The sequence below is a fragment of the Arachis ipaensis genome, chromosome B5 (genome assembly GCF_059453495.1).
Source record: "Arachis ipaensis isolate K30076 ecotype BB chromosome B5, ASM5945349v1, whole genome shotgun sequence".
Taxonomy (NCBI): Eukaryota; Viridiplantae; Streptophyta; class Magnoliopsida; order Fabales; family Fabaceae; genus Arachis; species Arachis ipaensis.
The window spans coordinates 121637746-121657668 of NC_142440.1; the positions used below are offsets into that span (position 1 = coordinate 121637746).

General features: G+C 37.2%; 1 pseudogene; it reads left to right on the forward strand.

The window, feature by feature from the left end:
- Positions 1 to 741: 741 nt before the first annotated feature.
- On the forward strand, positions 742 to 14640 carry LOC107640891 (E3 ubiquitin-protein ligase XBAT32-like; annotated as a pseudogene).
- Positions 14641 to 19923: the final 5283 nt, after the last annotated feature.

The following is a 19923-nucleotide window of genomic DNA, read 5'->3' on the forward strand; positions in this document are numbered from 1 at the left end:
AATTAAATGCTAAGAATATTCTCTTGCTATGTGACAATATGAGTGCCATAAATATTTCCAAAAATTCAATCTTACACTCTAGAACTAAATATTTTGAGGTGAGACTTCACTCAATAAGAGAACATGTTTAAAAAGGAAATATTAGCATTCAATTTGTTAAATCAGAAGATCAATTAGCAGATATTTTCACCAAACCTCTATCTGAAGACAGATTTTGCAAGCTTAGGACTAATCTAGGGATTTTAAGTCATGATTCATTATTTGCGCATTGCTGATGTATTTGTTGAAGTTTTTGTCTCTCAGGTATGGATGAGACAATTCTAGGAAAATGAAGAACCATCTCTCTGAACATCTTTTTCTGGGCTCATTTGCACTATTTAAATCTTTTGGGCCAACCCTTCAGTTTAGAGTTACGTTGGTCCAATAGATTTCCTTAAACACTACCATCTCTGGGTCCAATGAGTGTTACATTATCCATGTGATATTTTGTGCTTTGTCTTTTAGTGAAAAAGTTTCTTTTAAATATGTTTTGTTTTATTTGTTAATAAAATCAAATCACCTTTTTCGTGATGTCAAGTCTTTTCAAGGTCTAGTCATAAGTGATGCAGTTGCATGTTTCAAGAAACCTTCTTTCTTGGTGCAGTTACCAAACTTCTTTCTTCATAACTCCTTCCACCACCTCTTCGGTTCTTTCCCACTACCATTAGTGTTTTGTTTCATTCGAAACCTGGGTTCACTCAAATGAGGAAGAAAATCGTGATCCAAAAGAGTCCAAGGGTAAAAATCCTCAAACTTCCAGAGAAACCTAGACCCTCTACTCGCTCCAAAGATCAGACTTTTACACCTTCTTCATCTCTTCCTACCTCTCTTCCTCGCATAGACCCTATGGCTCAAATGAAAAACACTTCAAGGTTTCCTTCTTCTTCCAAGCCGATAGCACTACCAAGTGCTCCATCCAAGCCAAGCACCTCGAAAGAGAAGCGCCCTGCTGCTGAGGAACTTGTGCCTAAACCTTCTCGTCCTAAGCCTAAGTCTGCTCCTACTCATCCTCAAAGAGGTAACCCTCGCATCCCTCTAAAATCAGTTAAAGAGCCTTCCGTTGATCTTTTTGCATACAAATCACATTTCATGACCTCCCACTATGTGTGTGAACACATCTCTTTGATTGATGGCATCACTCCAACTCACAAAGCTCTTGGTTACACTCGTGCTCAGTTGCATTGCATAGTGAACCATATCATCCTTCCTCAGAGTGGCTCATATCAATGGGTGTCTGATAAACCCATATTTCATGAGTTCTTTTGTGCTTAATTTGAGTGATTTATTCAATCTTCCACCTACTTATTCATATTAACTGCATGGTTTTACTTTCCCTTCCTTATTATGTCATATTGTGAAAAACATGTTTTTCTAAGCTTTAAAAATTAATTATTTTAATTACCTTTATTTCCATTCGATGCCGTGATTAGTGTGTTGCGTAGTTTCAGATTTTCTAAGGCAGAATGACTTAAAGGATGGAAAAGAAAACATACAAAAATGGAAGGAGAAAGCAAAACGGAGCTTTAAAGGAAACTGGTATTCACGCGATTGCATGGACGACGTGATCGCGTGCCAGAAGCGAAGATGCAGCGACGCGGCCGCATGACTGACGCGACCGCGCGACATAAGCAGAACGCATACGACGTGGACGCGTGACTGACGCGACCGCGTGGCAAGGAAAAGCTCCGAATGACGCGACCGCGTGACCCACGCGGACACGTACAGAGGCCACGTATCAGAATTTACAGAATACGCCCCCAGCGATTTCTGAAGCCCTTTTTGGCCCAGATCCAAGTACAGACAGCATAGACCAGAGGTTATAAAGTGTGGGAATGCACCCATTCAAAGGGAGCTCGCATATTTTATTTTTCAATGATTTAGATTTAGTTGAGAGGGAGATCTTCTCCTCTCTCTCTTAGGATTTAGGATTTCTTCTCGCTTTAAGAGTGACTCTCAATCCAGGTTTTATATTTCTTTGCTTTAAACTTCCCTTTTACTTTATTTATTTATTTCAATATCTGAGTTGGCTATTTACCTTTATAATTGAATCTATGAATTCTTCTATGTTACAGACTGTTATTTGAATTAATGATAATTGAGGTATTTTCAGTTTATGATTGTTCTCTTTGATTTAAGTTACCATTGCTTCCCATCTAAGGACATTTTTATTATTCCAGCAATTTTACTTTTTTCCCTTTTGGTCCTGGTTAAGAATTCAGTAACTCAACAGTTATTAAACTCAACATAATTGATAATCGTTATCTTGCTAATTGAGCTGAACTTAAGTAATCCCAACCTTTTCTTAGGAAATAAATAGGATTCAAAGGTCAATTTAATTAGTCCCTTGACTTTCCTTTGCCCTAGTAAAGGTTGACCAAGTGGAGTTTAGATTTAACTTTCATTATAGTTGAGAGAGATAACTACGTTGGACCTCCAACTTCTCTTACCTTGCCAAAAGTCTGCTTTATAGTATTTATTTATTTTAATTGCCATTTACTTTACTTGTCAATTAAATTACTTTCTTCTCATCTTCTAAACCCCGATTACAACCTTTATAGCCAATAATAAGAACATACCTCCTCGCAGTTCCTTGAGAAGACGACTCGAGGTTTGAATACTTGGTTAACAATTTTTAAAGGGGTTTGTTACTTGTGACACCCAAAACGTTTGTACGAAGGGATTTTTGTCGGTGTAGAGACTATATCTACAACGCGACTGTTTTTATGACATTCTTTACTGGCAAAAATCCTAACGTCAGTGTCCTTCTGTGATACTTTGATTTTGTATGCTATTCTCACAAAAACTGAAATCTCTTTTGCATATTTAATGGTAAGGTATATGTTTGACTGCATTAGAAGTGAAAAAGATAAAGCTCTTCCTTATGGCATGTTCTTAACCTATATTTTTTAACATTTTGGTATTGTCTTGTCAAATGAGACATATAAAAATAGACATTCATATCTAAAAGGAGGTGGTTCAGTGAAACAACAGAAAAAGGGACCAACTATGAACCAGACGAACCCTCTCCTCCATCTGCCTCTGGGACTTCAGCTTCCATTGGACACAAATCACTCTTATATGGAGTGGTAAAAGATGTAGTTCAGGAATTTGTATCTCAATCCAACCATCTAATTGCAATGAACAAATAACAGAAGAAATTTGCTGCCAAGCATGAAAACTTAAAAAATCCAGAGATAGAGTGACAGTTTTCATGAAGTTTATTGACAATCTCCAAGAGGATGAAACCATGGCCACTGACCCTGAAGATCATGCTGATTCTGATGATGAGGATGGTTTGGATGCCTAAAGATACCTCTTCTATTGCTAATTTCTATGCTGTTTTATTTTGAAAATTGTCTCATAGAACAATTGTATTTTGTGTTTGGACTTCCTAGTTGTCTCGGATGACTGTAAACTGATTAACAACTGTTAATTTTGTTTTTTACTTTTCTAATTATATGGACTATATCTTAACTGTTTGCTACAGGATTGGAAGTTGGTTGCATTTCCTCCCTTGATGACAAAAGGGGGAGTAGTATTAGCATTATGTTTGTATGCTAATTTTATGTTTGTATGCTCATTTTTGTTGCTCTGTTTTGTTATGTTTTGGGGATGACTGGTCTTGCTATTTTTTGTACATTTTTTTGCTCTATTTCATGAGCTGTTGAAATTGTTTAAAAATCTTGCTGAATGCTTCATCCATGGACAACAAATTGTATATAGTATATTGTTGTGTTCCCTATGTGAATATGTAAACAATAAACAAACGAAGAGCACAAATTCAGGGGGAGCAACATTTGGAAAGGAAAGGGGGAGCAATTCAAAAGCAAGTAACATCACCTAAAGGGAAGTACCTTAACCTTATTAAAATTCAATCCCTTTGATCAATTTCACAATTATGTTTGTCATCAATGGGGAGATTGTTGAGTTATGTATATAACTAATTTTAAATTGATGATGACAAATATTATTTTATTGGGTTAAATACCCAATTAGTTTTTATCATTTTTTATTAAGTGTTGCATGCCAAAATCAGAGAAGCAGCAACCCCCATGGAACGAAACAAAAACAAGAATGTTGATGGGTTTTATAACTCTAAAATCCCGAAGAAATTAAAAAAAGAAAACAGATGGGCTGAATGAAAAATATCCAACCCAAGTCCAATAAGATTCCACCAAGCTGAAGGCTTCCAAAGCCAATACTCACATGTTTGCTTCGGTCAGAGAGAGAGAGAGAGAGAGAGAGAGAGAGAGAGAGAGAGAGAGAGAGAGAGAGAGAGAGAGAGAGAGAGCGAGCTTCGTTCATCTTGCTCATTTCACCAGAGAAGAAAGAAAGAGAAAGGTAAAATTCAAAAGCAAATGTCTAATCACCCTAACCAAAGTAATCTAAGCTAAGTCAGAGGATAAAGGTGATTTATTTCTATTTGCATGCAATTTAGTTTCTTTACTCCTTCTCCAATTTTCTACAACTCCGATTTGGGATAAATGAAGAAAGTATTTTCTGATAATCACTGCTGTGAATTAAAGGCTAAAATTGTTTCTTGGGGACAAAGCACTATCTCAAGGGTTTGGATTTGGGTTTACCACTGAACAACTTTTTCCCTACTGATCTGAAGTCTTCGGTCAAGAAAAAGAACATGTTTTGAAATCCCTAATGTGGGGGTTTATTGAAGAAAGTGAGTTGACAAGCATCAGAGGCTCAAGGATCGATGAGTTGACTAAGGAGAAATCCAAACAGCAACTTGGCAAGAGGTACAAAAAGAAAATGTTTTCATTTTTGAAAGACAAGGAGAAAGAACCAGAACTTGAGTTTGTTTGAAGAGCTTCTCTGTAAAGAGTTCATCAATTTTCGATAGTATTTTCTATGTTAAAGAAGCATTCTGCCAAGATAAAGAACTCAATCAAAGTTAGTTGAATCCGATTCAATTTATAGCAACAAAGGTTGTTAATGCATCAATTTCCTTTATGTTTTATAGTTTGTATTTTATTTTCAATGTATATCTTTCTGTAATTTCTTGAGAAGTAAAAGGCTGAAAGGGAGAAATCAAGAAAAAGCCTATGAATGAAAAAGGCTGAGTAAAACACTTGAGAGAAAAGCCTAGAGTGATTTCAGATTTCTTTAGGTTGTTTCATATGTCTTGTATCTTGTACTTATGAGGTACCCCTTTCTAAGTTGAGTTAGCACTTAGAGTGAAGAGTTAGGTATTAGAATAACCAAGTCAAGTTAGATAAGAACTTGAGAGAGAAAGGATTGAGTGAATCATGAGAAATTGGTGTATGTAATACTTTAACTATAGTAGAAATTCTACCAATATTGTGGTGAAGACTGGATGTAGGTTGCATTTCATAAGGCAACCGAACCAGGATACATGCCTGTGTTATTCTTCTTCTCTTTCTCTAAGTTATGTTTTTTTATATTTATGAGACAATATAGAATTGTCTCATAAAATTTCTGCTGCACAGTTCAAACAGATTTTAAGTGAAAGTTTGATATTAAAGGCTTGATCCATTAAAGCAAAAGGTAGGCCATAGATTCAACCCCCCTTCTCTAAGCCTTTTGTAACCTTCAAACACGTTATAGCTCAATGTTTTGAGTTTACTAGCAAAGATATAATTAACTTAGGTCCACCCATGTCAATTTTCAAGGATCTCAGTTCAGCATGCATGTTAAATAAGATGGTATTAATCAATTCAGGCAATTCTTTAAACATAATCCTATCTATTTTTATTACTAAAATTTAAATGGTTTAAGTATGCTTTTGTTCTTTGGATTTTTATAATAACATATTGTAACTTTGGACAATGTTACCAGGTGTGAAAGTGAAATTATGTGTGTGCTTTGTAATGTAGAGGGATTATAGAGGGTTATAGAGGGTTATCCACTAACTCCATATTTACTTGATTTGTGTTTTTGAGGTGGGGTTATAGAAGGGTAAGGTAATATGAACTGAGTTTTTTTGGATTGATGTAAATAGTATATCTCTTGCTTGAGTTTGGAGTTGATATCAATCTTAGGAACTATCGCAGTCAGGTACATGATAAATCACAATTCAATCTAGCGTATACTTTATGTTATAAGTAGTATTATATTTCTTCTATTGAAAGATCAATTTCTTTTGGTCACATTATATGGTTAACAGACTGCATTAATGCAACTTGTCAACATGGTCACTGGGAGGTAGTTCAGACCTTGATTTTTTTAAAGCCAATGTATGATCCTTGCTACCATCCATTTTTTATGTTTTAATATTTGATTTACAATGAGTTAGAACTTAATTTGAATTCAGATGTGAGAAAATGGTTATTAAATTGGACTACAGATTCATAAAGCAGACTATCTAAACGGACGTACCGCACTCCACTTGGCTGCCTTGAATGGTCATACCAGATGCATTCGGCTCCTCCTCACGGATTATATACCAAGCATCTCTGACTTTTGGAAATTATTGAAGTTAGATGATTGCAAGTTGACCTTAGAATTTGATTACAAGTACCTATCTTTTCCCTGATTCCTTTTGCAATCATGCATTATAAACTGTTGCACCGTGGTTGATTTTGTATTTAAATTTTTGTATACAAAGTGGTCTTCATGAGGTAATTAACAGAACTTCTGATGGAGACATCGCTGCTCTGCATATGGCAGCATTGAATGGGCATGCTAAAAGTGTGCATTTGCTCTTAGAATTGGGACCTTCTGTCTCTGAAGTTACTATGGAAGATGGAACTACAATTGACTTAATTGGTAATTATTTTAAGTTTTTGAATTAATGTGATAAAGTGATTTCAAATATTTGCTTCGGAAAGTTAGCAACTTAGAATAGTGGATTAAATTTTCTAGTACTACTCTTTGTTGATTGTTTCTATATTCCTGCATCACTCATCTTTGTTTCTAAAATTCAATCAGGTTATTAACCTTGATATTCCTAATTCTGCTATAGTAATGTAGCCTAAAAGATGTTTAGAAAGTTGTACGATATATTGCTTTGCCACCATTAACTTTTGTCTCCTTACTATCAGGTTCTGGGAGCACTCCCCTCCATTATTTTGCATGTGGTGGAAATGCACAATGCTGTCAAGTGTGTTTCTATTTCCTTTTAATTGAAAGATTTCTAGTAAAAATAAGTTATTTCTTTTTAACTTCATTGGTGATGTCAAATTGAAGTTCAATTGCCTTCTTAATTTGTGTATTATTTGTTTATTTCGGTTTCTGATTGCCAAAGGGGCTAATCTGAATCCTCAAAATGCAAATGGGTATTCATCAGCAAGTCTCTTGTTACTTTTGATGTTCAATGAATTTATCTTACTCCTACCCTTTGTCTTCTAACTTATTATGAAAATTATTAGGGATAACAAGTTAAATTGTTAGATCACCTTGCTTTTGACCAAAAATTTATCTTTAACTTATTATGATATTACTGAATCCAGAGGATCAGAGTTTCTGAGTTTTCAGATGGTCTTTTTTGTAAACTTATACTTCAAGTAATTAGTATTAGTCTTGTCTAGCTCCACTGTGGTGTATGGTAGTACTTGAAATATGTTCATTGCTTATATCATCATAGTTTAAATGCAGCCATCATCAATTCATCATCATGGTATTATCCATATAATTTGGATTTGCTAGTGCCTTCTCTTCTTTCAATTAGTGTTACACTTCATGTATTATATTATCAACATTCCTTTGATCTCTTCTGATAATTGTAATAAAAATCAGTTAAACCTGTCTCTAATTTCTTCTGCCAATTATTTAATAGATGGACCCCCTTGATGGTTGCTTGTTCATGGAATAGAAAATGGCTTGAGGACATCTTAAAAGAACCTCCATCAAAGAACTTAGAAGTTCTTCCTTCACCATATCTCTCTCTTCCACTTATGAGCATTGTCAAAATTGCTAGGTATGTGTTCATAGAACTATCCTAACTAAACATGGGAGATTCAACCAATGTAGACATTTTTATTTTACATGTACATTTCTGAGAGTAAACATTAGTCTTGAGAATACTGCAAAAGTTTAACATTGAATTTTATCCACTTGATTGTGTTAAGCTACTTATCTAGGCCTCAAACTTTGTATATTCTATGACTTACCAATACTAATCTACCTTCTTTTGGTGTTTATGCATAACAGAGAATGTGGATGGAAGACAAATGAATGAGCACCATGTCTAGATCCATGTGCGGTTTGTCTAGAAAAGAAGTGTATGGTTGCTATAGAAGGTATTCTCCTCTTACATTGAAATGACAAATAAAACATTTGATCCTTTAATAAAAAAATTTGTAAAGAGAATAGGTTATAATAAAGAAAAATGGCCTAAACTATTGTAATTAGTCAGTTTTTTATAAGCCCATGTATGAAATTGCGGCGGTTCAAAATCGTTGCAATTTTTTTAAAAAACCTTACATAGATTTGCGGCGGTTGTGCCTATAACACCCTATCACACAGAGCTTTACACCTAGGATGTAAAACAGAGGTGGCGAGGCGCTACGACCTCTATTTGTAAAATCTTATATATAATATAAGAGAAAGAAAATTTTATCTAGGAGCCTTTGAAGGAAAGTTTAAAGCAAGGCGTTAAACAGATAAGCGCATCACTCGCGTAACCGATAAGCGTAAACCGGAAAGAAATAAGAGTAAAACAAAACATAGATATATAAAAGAAGAGTTCCAAGATACAGATAATAGGGCTCCTGACCCGACTTGTGAAGTTAAAACCGGACAGAGCATGTAAACATATATATATATATACACACACACACACACACACTGGAATCCCAAAAATGACCCAAAAGACTGTTTACGGAACCTACTTCTCCAAATCAACCTCTAAGAGGGGTTAAACATAATATATACATTGGAGATATGAAGTATCTACACATATATCAAAACCCAAAATAGAAACCCAAGAGACTAGAATTCTTTGCTTCAGAACTTCAAGAATGCCTCAGCTAGATACCGCCTGACTTGCATCTGAAAATCACAAAATATGTATGGGGTGAGAACCAGAGGTTCTCAGCTTGGTAACAGTGCCCACATAACAAACATATAATGTCTTGGGAAAGCCGAAGGCAATCCTAGAACTTTCGACAATAAATTCAAACTTAAAACCAACATTTAAGATCATAAAATAAGGCAAGGTATCTAAAGGGTTCTAACTTTATCTCAATTCTAACTTAATCCTTAAAAATCATCGCCTTTCCTCCAATCCTCTGAAACACCAGAAGAATCACACAGACAAAGCAAACACAAGTAGAATACAGGTACGACAAGAAAATCATATAGCAAGTTAGTATAGTAATTTCACAAAGGCAAACCCAACTAATGCAAACTCAAACAAGACAAACAGATGCATATGATGCATGCCTTTCCTACTGGCCATGAGCTCACGTGTCGGTTATCTTGCCAGAACCCGACACACCCGGATACCGTCTCTCTGACATCCCTCCACACTCTTAGGATATAGTGCCTGTCACACTCTCAGGATATAGTGCACGTCACACTCATGGGATATAGTGCCCGTCGCATTTCCTGGGATAAAGTGTTCTCACACTCTTGGGATATAGCGCCCGCCATGCTCTCGTGATATAATGCCCGTCACACTCATGAGATATAGTGTCCGGCACACTTTCCAGGGTAAGGTTCTCCCATACTCTTGGGATATAGCTCCCGCTACGCTCTTAGGATATAGTGCCCGACACACTCATGGGATATAGTGCCCGACACAGCTTACAACAGAGAGAAAACTCAACATACTCATCATCAACAATCTTAATCATATTTTCATTATCATGTTCATTCAAAATCAATTATCATTATTCTCACATTCAACTTTTCCAGCACCCTTCAATAACAAATCTTCACTTTACAACCTCCCTCAACATCAAATTAATTCATCCAATGAGTTTACCCATACTTCATAGCCTAAAAACCAACTACCAGGCTTTAAATGAGAGTTATAAAGGTTTTGAAAGCTAGAAGAATGGTTTAAAAATATAAAAAATTCATATTTCAGAAAACAGAGGCTGTGCATATGCACACCCCTGCCGTGCGTACACACACGGCTAAAAATGGACGGTCGCGTACGCGACTCCCTTGGCTCACGTACACGAGTTTTCAACTCGCATGGAATGCTTGCGTCGTGTGTATTCCTTGCGTACGCATGCTTAGTAGAAATCTCAAAAAGCTACTAAGTCCATAATTTCTATTATGCACACCGAATTTCGGACGCGCATAACATTTTTATTTTAAATTATTTTCCTCTATTTTTAAAACGGTGTAAATCTCTCGGACCAAATTTTCTTTCAAGTTAAGTTTGATAAAATTCGGAGGTCTGGAGGCCAGGTTATGCTCCACCAAAGTTGGCCAAAAATAAGAGTTTTTATAAAAATGCCAAACCTCAACTTTCAAAACTTATCAACTCAACCCCCTTTTAAACTTACCAAAACTGCCTCAACCAAGCTCAGCCCTACCTCAACACTCCTCATTTATTCCACAACACATCAATTCACAATTCTTATCAGTTTGCTCAATAATTTCACACAAAGACAACATCAAACAACATCATCAACTTATATATATATATATATATATATATATATATATATATATACCATCAAACTCCACAAGAATATGTTATTTCACCAACCACAACTTTCTCATGCCAAATAACAACCAACTCAACCATTCCACCTTTAATTCAACACCATATACATTATTATCATCATTTTCCAACCTCATATACAAGATTTAACACATCATTCATAATGGCATCAATCCCCACCTCAAAATTACTAACCATCATACGAATTAACTAATCTCAATCATTAACATCATCAATAATTCAAATTCTATCTTACGATCAACTAACCTACGTTTTCACGATACATTATATTTTAGTTACGAGATACCAAAACCATACCTTGGCTGATTCCCCAATAAATCCGGAGTACCTCAAGCATCCCCCGCACTACAAGCTATCAACCTCCGCTTTCAAAAATTGATCCCAACCTTCAATTTCTGCAAATAAGTTCCAATCTCACAAGTTTGATGTAAACCCCGCTAAAATTAGTAAATAATTAGTTAATAAATTGAATTTTAATTAAAAAATTAAAAATATAAATCTAATATTTAAATAGGTTACAGCTCTTCAAAATGAGAATTCTGACACTAATTTCGAAAAATTTGGCCCAAAATTGGACCGGATTGGCCGAACTGGTTGAACTGGGCCCAAACCAGGCCCGTGGGTCCAACCGGACCCATAACTTAAATGGGCAGAAGCATCTCCTTACCCCATTCAACATTAAAACACGCTGAAGACAGCAAGGGGGAGAGGAGAGCTCCAATCGCCACACCGTTCGCAGCCATGCGTCCAGTGCGTCGAGCTCTACGTTTCTATCGGATTAATTTCACGGGTAATCCACTATTTCATCTCAGATTCTCTACCCCCTTTTGATTCTTGAAATTGAGCCATTGTAATAAGATTATGTCGAATTCGGTGTTCTAGGTTTGATTTATCTTGCGGAGCTTATCGGGTTTGAGTTGCTATGTGCGTGGGTGCGGTAAGAATCACCTAAACCTTAGCCAATTCTTGATTTTATTATGTGAATGCTGAATATGAGGTATACATGTGTAATAAGTGTGAATTAAGTATATATATATATATATATGCATTAGAATTGAATTGTGGACACTTGGTGGCTTGGTGGAAGATTAGTACTAAGGTTTTGATTGATTTCTCAAGCTTGTAGGGCTGTGTGTGTGACTAGTGTGGCTGCCTTGGACCAAACGTTGTGATCAGTCAAGGTATGGTTTAGGTTTCGCGCATTTAATATGTAATAATTTGTGAAAACTTAGGCGAGATGACCGTAGGATAGGAATGAATGTTTGAATATGTGAATGGCTTAGTGCTTTGTGGATGTTGGTGTTGGAATTAATGAATATGAGTTTATTGGAATTAATAATGATGAATTAGTGATGTTGCTAATGTATGATGATGAATTATTGTGGTTTGTTATTGGTTGATTGGTTAAGGATGATTGATGGATTGTTGTTAATGAATTGAGGAATATAAGAAAATAAATTCTAAAGGGTAGCTTATAGTATGAATGGTGGATTTTGGGGAATGTATGAGTTTTATTGATTGGTATGAAGCATAATTGTGATTGTGGTTGGTGTGCTAATGAAGAAGGATATCATTTGTGTTGGATAGTGCAGGTTGGTAATTAATGGCATGGGAATTGTTTGGTAGAAAATGAGGTTTGAAGTTTTTTTGAAAAATTAGTTTTCGGCCGAAATTCGGCGGTTCATAACTAGAGCCTCAAATTTTGGTTGGAAATGGAATTTGTTTTAACTCAAAGATGGTTTTGTAAGCTTTTGAACGGTATAAACTTTGTGAAAAACGGAATTTTGTAGCAAAAGTTATGAACGCTGGAAGTTTAGGTGTGTGTTATGTATTATGCAGGTGTGTTATGCAGCTTTCTCGGTAAACTGTGTTATTTTATTTGAACAACGGACGCCCACACGTACGTGTGGTGTGGAATTTTAAACTGTGCCTGCGCGAGTAGCCCATGCGTGCGCGTGATGAGCCAACATGCATGACCACGCGTACGCATGGTAAAGGGTATGCGCAGGCGTGCTACCTTTTCATACTACCACGCGCACGCGTGGCCCCTGCTTCTTGCAAAACTAGATTTTTGTGTTTTAAACCATATTTTTGACTTCTAAACCTCCATTTTCATCCTTTTAGACATAAGGTATAGTACTAAGTACAGTAGCTAGTTGAAGCTAGGAAAATAAGGTAACTTGGGAATGAAGAAAATGGAAAACATGAGGAGTTATAAGAAAAAGAGGTAGATATTAAATGAAGTTATGATGCCATGGTTAAGATGAATGATTATATAATGATTATGAATGTTAAACGGCGTATGAATTAATGATATCTGAGATACGAGTTTCCCTGGGTAACAGAATCGTGGCTTGCCACCATGTGTTTCCAGGTTGAAACTTGATACTCTGTTAACCCTACGTCGTAAGGGTGACCGGGCACGTATAAATTCCCTAGAATGGACATCCCCCATTGAGTGTTAAATGAATGAATGATTGTATGAATGATGAATGAATGAGAAATCTATGCATAGACTCATGGGATGCCTGACGAGGGATCGTCTAAGGTTTTTGGACTTGTCGGGTTGGCTGGATAACCGACAGATGAGCCTCATCAGTCATAGGGCAGGCATACATCATGTGCATTTGTTTGTTTTGTCTGCTATGCATTACTTGGGATTGCCTAACTGAAAATATATAATGCTACCTGTTATATTTATTACTTGCACTATCTGTTTCCTACTAGTGCATGAAATTGTTTGGTTGCTTGTCTCTGCTGAATCATGGGTGATGGAGGAGCGGAGGAAGGGTGGATTGGTTAGGTGTTAATGTTAGGTTTAAAGTAAGAAAGTTTAGGATACTTAGGTCACCTACCCCTTTTATGGCATCTTCTTAGAGTTTAAGTTTTATAACTGTATGTTTGAGTTCTAGGATTGCCTCTGGCATTCCCAGGACCTTATATATTATACGCATGGCACCTTTACCATGCTAAGAACCTCCAGTTCTCACCCCATACTGTGTTGTTGTTTTCAGATGCAGGTCGAGAGGCTCCTCGCTAGGCGTCTGGATTCCTGAAGCGGAGTAGTCCCTGGGTTATTTTGGGTTTTTAGTTTGTATATATATATGTACATATGTACTTAGCTTGCTCTCCAAGAAACTTGATTATTTTGTTCCTCATAGAAGTTGAAGGAGAGTTAGGGTCTTATTTTTGTATTTTGAGTATTTTGGGATACCTGTATATGTATGTATATATTCTCCGGTCAGCCTTGGCTTCGCAGGCTGAGTCGGGAGCTATTTATGCTGTATTCTTGGCTCTCTATTCACTTTTTCGCTTATTCATATCTATAACCTTTAGGTTTCTTAGAACGCAAGTAATTCTGTTTCCTGAATGTTGCGCTTTTTATGTTGCGATTTTATTTTACCCATTTTTCAAGGCTCCTAGTATATTATATCTTTCCACTATTATATGTAAATATTTTATGATTAGAGGTCCGTAACACCACACAACCTCTGTTCTACGACTTAAGCATAAAACTCTGTGTAGTAGGGTGTTACATTATGGTATCAGAGTAGTTCGTTCCTATAGAGCCTGATGACGGACTGATTATGCTTTTGTGCAATCTTTGTGTATGTGTCTATATGCTATTAGGATATCTAACTGATATGTGTAGCATACATGTTTGTGAGCATGCATTTGGGACTCTTAAGAACTAAACTTGAGATATTGAGACTGATCACCTTAATATCAATTATTTGGTGTGAACAGGGACCAAATGTCGTCTCGCAGATCCGAGCGAGGTAACCGGAGGGAAAATCTTAGGACCGAACCGATGCAAGGACCGAGATGGAAGCTCGGGTGTTGGTGCAAGCAACGTAGGTCAATAGTATAGGTCTATGACCCTTACTGATTTCGTCAAGAGTGGTTCACCTCAGTTTAATGGAAGTGCCAATGCGTTGGAGGTTGATTGGTGGTTTCGAGACGTGGAGAGGTTTTTGTACACTTAGCACATTCCTGAAGTACAGTCGGTGGAAATAGTGACCTACATGTTGAAAGGAGATGCTCATAATTGGTGGCAGGAGTTATGTCATACCTTGCAGGTGGAGTTAATAGATGTCCCTTAGAGTAGATTCAAGACAGAATTTTATGGGAAATATTTCTTGCATGCACTTCGCACAGCAAAGGAGTTGGAGTTAACGTAGCTGAAGCAAAAGAATATGTCTGTTGCTGACTATACTCGTGAATTCGATAACCTGTGCCGCTTCTCAAAAGTTTGTCAAGGAAATCCAGCCGACTATGAGGAGTGGATGTGTGCTCAGTATGAGAAAGGACTTAGGAGAGATATCTTTAACTACGTGTATCCACAAAAGCTAACGAATTTCACTGAATTGGTTAAGAAGAGCCAATTCACAGAAGATTACTCCATAAAATGGGCAATGCTACAGGAAGGCTATGGAGAGACTGCTCCAGACGAGCCGCATAGGGCCGGGCTAGGTGTATGCTACAAGTGCGGGAAGCCAGGGCATATAGCTCGAGACTGTCCACATAAGAAACGCCGGGATGCAGCTGAATCCGATTCTCAGACCCGAGGTAACCATAAAATACCAGTTGAATTTCGAACTTCCTTGCATATTATTAATATGTGATATTCATTCGTAATGCATAACAAGCATTGATAAGCGTAAACCCCAAGTCGATGGTTGGTCGAAGGCTATTAGTTGTTGAGACGGAATGATACTTAGCCAACCTAGAGAAGTGGCTAGGTTCTTGAAGGATAAGAATCAGAATGACACAGTGGAAGCAGGGTGGATTATACCTAAAGAATTGGAACTATAGCTATGCGGAGTTACCGTTTGAAACCCAGTGACGTTAAGGCTTCGAGGAAGAGGAATAGAGCGGATTCAACCTTTAGTTGCTAATGGATTAAGGGACAAGTAAAGGTGAGACCAAATTTCTATACGAGAGAGTTTTTGAGACCATTCTTAAAAATGTACCAGAATTTCCACCTTAGAGAGAACGTGAGTTTGCGATAGACTTAGTGCTGAAAGTCGGATCAGTGTTGATTGCACCACAAGTGAAGACATCATTATAATCAGTAGAACTCAGGATCGAGTTGAAGGGAGTACTGGGAGAGAGAATCGTCCAACTAAGTGTTTCTTCGCGAGAGCGTGCCAACTAATCTTCACGACTTAATCTAACTTTCCTCATATAGCATACATTGAAAACTCTATCTTGAATCTTTTCCTGTAAAAGCCCAATTCATCGTTCTTCTAATTTTATTCCTTACTCGTATAAAGCTTGCCTCTTTTGGAATAAGCCTGGACTCATCCTAATATAATCACATAATCTTTGAATCCTGGAAACCTGCGGTGCGTGGAGTTGCTCTCTTGTAGAAACTCACATTCCTTTAAAGCCAACTAGAACCTATTCAATTCGATATGTCTTATTATTTCTATTCAAGCTTTGATTCGAACTTCCCCACTGAGATGCAACTAGGTTTCTTTTCTTGTGCATTCCATTAGTTCTGTACAACTCCGGCTAACTGTATGCAAGACTTTCTTTTGATTCCTTGTGAACACCGTTCGTGTTACTTGTTCGTCTCTTTAAACATAACATTTCTTTGAAAAATCAACTCGTATTGAATTTTGCGTCACGCATAACTTTTGGATGCAACTATTAGAGTGTCAATCCTTTAAAGCAAGACTTTTGAACATGAAAATTAACCAACGACATTACTAGGGAATTTAGAGCCTTAATCCTCGCCAATTGTATCGCCCGTGACTAGACAAATGAAATGAGGTGCACCGTGTGAATGAAATACCAGAATACGATGGAAGCCTCTGAGTCACAGAAAGAAGATTGATCTTTATGCCAATGCTTATAATACTTAAGCCTAATGAACCATTTAGGGAATGGCTAAGATGTATTATTGGAGGACTCGAGATGTGTGCTGATGCAACATCGTGAGGTCGTAGTAGACACCCTAAGCAAGAAGTTTCTAAGGATTCTTGGACATTAATTTTGAAGGAGGAAATGTTAGATGAGTTAAAGTTCTAAGTTGGAGAATGAGAGTGTGGAGTGGAAGTGTCGGACTAAATCCATTGCCAATTTACAACGTGGTATCGATGAGATACGGGACACGTAACGAGACAATAAGGAGCCGCCAAAGATGCCGAAGTCTGGTAAACAAAAGAGAATTAAGAAGAGATTTATATGCCCGATGCCGAAATAGAGATCGCAGAGTCAAGGACTTAGGGAGCGCAATAATGGTGATAAGGAGCTACTAAGAGTATTGAAGCCTGTTGAATCAAGTAGATACCAAAAGAGAGTTATGTGTCAAAATCAGAAGTTGAGACGAGAAACTATTGTCCGAAGCTTACAAGAGAGGACTTTCGAATTGGCCCTGAACTTAATAAAACATACCACGAATCCAAGAAGGTATTTTGAGCAGCCAGAAGTGGAGAACGAAGTGGCAATCTACGTGATTACATGCTTGACACATTAAAAAGAAAAGAGAGACCATCCGAAGCTATTCAAAATACTACAACCGTCGAAGTTTCTACATTAAAAGGTAAAAGAGAATAGTTATCGATTTCGTAATAGATTGCCGAGGTCTAGGATAAAAAGTAATGCTATTAGGAAATCGTGGATCAAGTGACCAAGCCCATTTTGCCCATCGGAGCAAACTACTTATTAGGGATATCAACGAGACTATACATCAGAGAGAAGGTAAGACTTCACAATACGCTAAACACCTCTGAATTAATCAGAAACTAGAACGTCGAACGTCTTAGTTCCTGAATTTGATAGCCGACACAACAGAGAACAAGTTACGCAAACTTAAGTTAGGATTCTCATTATGAAAGCTGACAAAAGAGTTAGGCAGATCTAAGAAGAAAACTTCTCAAGTTAGAAGGAAGAGAATACCTATTTCTGAAGATTACTTCAATAAACTAGAATCGAATGAGCAATCAAAAACTAAGTTAAATCCCGCTAAATTAGCCCATTTCAATTTTTAGGGAGTATTGATGGTCAGTGGCATATCAAATAGCTTTCTGTCGTACCTTTCGAACCTGCATGACGTGTTTCACATATCGCAGCTTCATAAATACACTTTTAATCCTAGTCATGACCTAGAACCAGAATCGGTTCAAGTGAGAGAAGATCTAACGCTTCCAGTAACTCTAGTCAGGATTGATGACACCAGCATCAAGTGTTTACGTGGAAAAGAAGTTTCTTTGGTGAAAGTAGCTTAGAGTCGGGCTGGTATTGAAGAGCATACATGGGAGCTTGAGTCAGATATGCGGAAGGACTACCCACACCTCTTTTCAGGTAACTAACTCTGAATTTTGAGGACAAAATTCTTAATTAGGTGGGTAGGATGTAAACCCCGCTAAAATTAGCAAATAATTAGTTAATAAATTGAATTTTGATTAGGAAAATAAAAAATATAAATCTAATATCAAAATAGGATAGAGATCTTCAAAACGAAAATTTTGACACTAATTTTAAAAAATTTAGCCCAAAATTGGACCGGATGGGCCGAACCGATTGAACCGGGCCCAAACCGGGCCCGTGGGTCCAACTGGGCCATAACTTAGGCAGAAGCATCTCCTTCCCCCATTCAGCATTAAAACACGCTGAAGACAGCAAGGGGGAGAGGAGAGCTCCAAACCCTCACCATTGCTACAATCTACCGTAACTTTCCCGTTTGAGCTCCGATCGCCGCACCGTTCGCGGCCACACATTCAGCGCATCGAGCTCTACATTTCTATCGGATTAATTTCATGGGTAATCCACTATTCCATCTCAGATTCTCTACCCCCTTTTGATTCTTGAAATTGAGCCATTGTGATGAGATTATGTCGAATTCGGTGTTCTAGGTTCGATTTAGTTTACGGAACTTATCGGGTTTGAGTTGCTATGTGCGTGGGTGCGGTAAGAATCACCTAAACCTTAGTCAATTCTTGATTTTATTATGTGAATGCTGAATATAAGGTATACATGTGTAATAGGTGTAAATTAAGTATTTATATATGCATTGGAATTGAATTGTGGACACTTGGAGGCTTGGTGGAAGATTGGTGCTAAGGTTTTGATTGATTTCTCAAGATTGTGGGACTGTGTGTGTGACTAGTGTGGCTGCCTTGGACCAAACGTTGTGATCGACCAAGGTATGGTTTAAGTTTCGCGCATTTAATATGTAATGCTCTGTAAAAACTTATGCTAGATGACCGTAGGATAGGAATGAATGTTTGAATATGTGAATGGCTTAGTGCTTTGTGGATGTTGGTATTGAAATTAATGAATATGAGTTTATTGGAATTAATAATGATGAATTAGTGATGTTGCTAATGTATGATGATGAATTATTGTGGTTTGTTGTTGGTTGATTGGTTAAGGATGATTGATGGATTGTTGTTAATGAATTGAGGAATATAAGCAAATAAATTCTAAAGTGTAGCTTATAGTATGAATGGTGGATTTTGGGGAATGTATGAGTTTTATTGATTGGTATGAAGCATAATATTGATGGTGGTTGGTGTGTTAATGAAAAAGGATATAATTTGTGTTGGATAGTGTAGGTTGGTAATTAATGGCATGGGAATTGTTTGGTAGAAAATGAGGTTTGAAGTTTTTTTGAAAAACTTGGTTTTCGGCTGAACTTCGGCGGTTCATAACTGAAGCCTCAAATTTTGGTTGGAAGCGGAATTTGTTTTAACTCAATGATGGTTTTGTAAGCTTTTGAACGGTATAAACTTTGTGAAAAATGGAATTTCGTAGCAAAAGTTATGAATATTGGAAATTTAGGTGTGTGTTATGTATTATCCAAGTGTGTTATGCAGCTTTCTGGGTAAACTGTGTTATTTTTTTTGAACAACTTACGCCCACGCGTACGCGTGGCATGGAATTTTAAACTGTGCCTGCGCGAGTAGCCCATGCGTGTGCGTGATGAGCCAACATGCATCACTATGCGTACGCATAACCCACACGTACACGTGACATGATGTTCTCACCTCCGCGTACGCTTGGTAAGGGGTATGCACGCGCGTGCTACCTTTTCGTATTACCACGCGCACGCGTGGCCCACGCGCACGCGTGGCCCCTGCTTCTTGCAAAACTGGATTTTTGTGTTTTAAACCAGATTTTTGACTTCTAAACATCCATTTTCATCATTTTAGACATAAGGTATAGTACTAAGTCCAGTAGCTAGATGAAGCTAGGAAAATAAGGTAACTTGAGAATGAAGAAAAGAAAAAATATGAGGAGTTATAAGAAAAAGAGGTAGA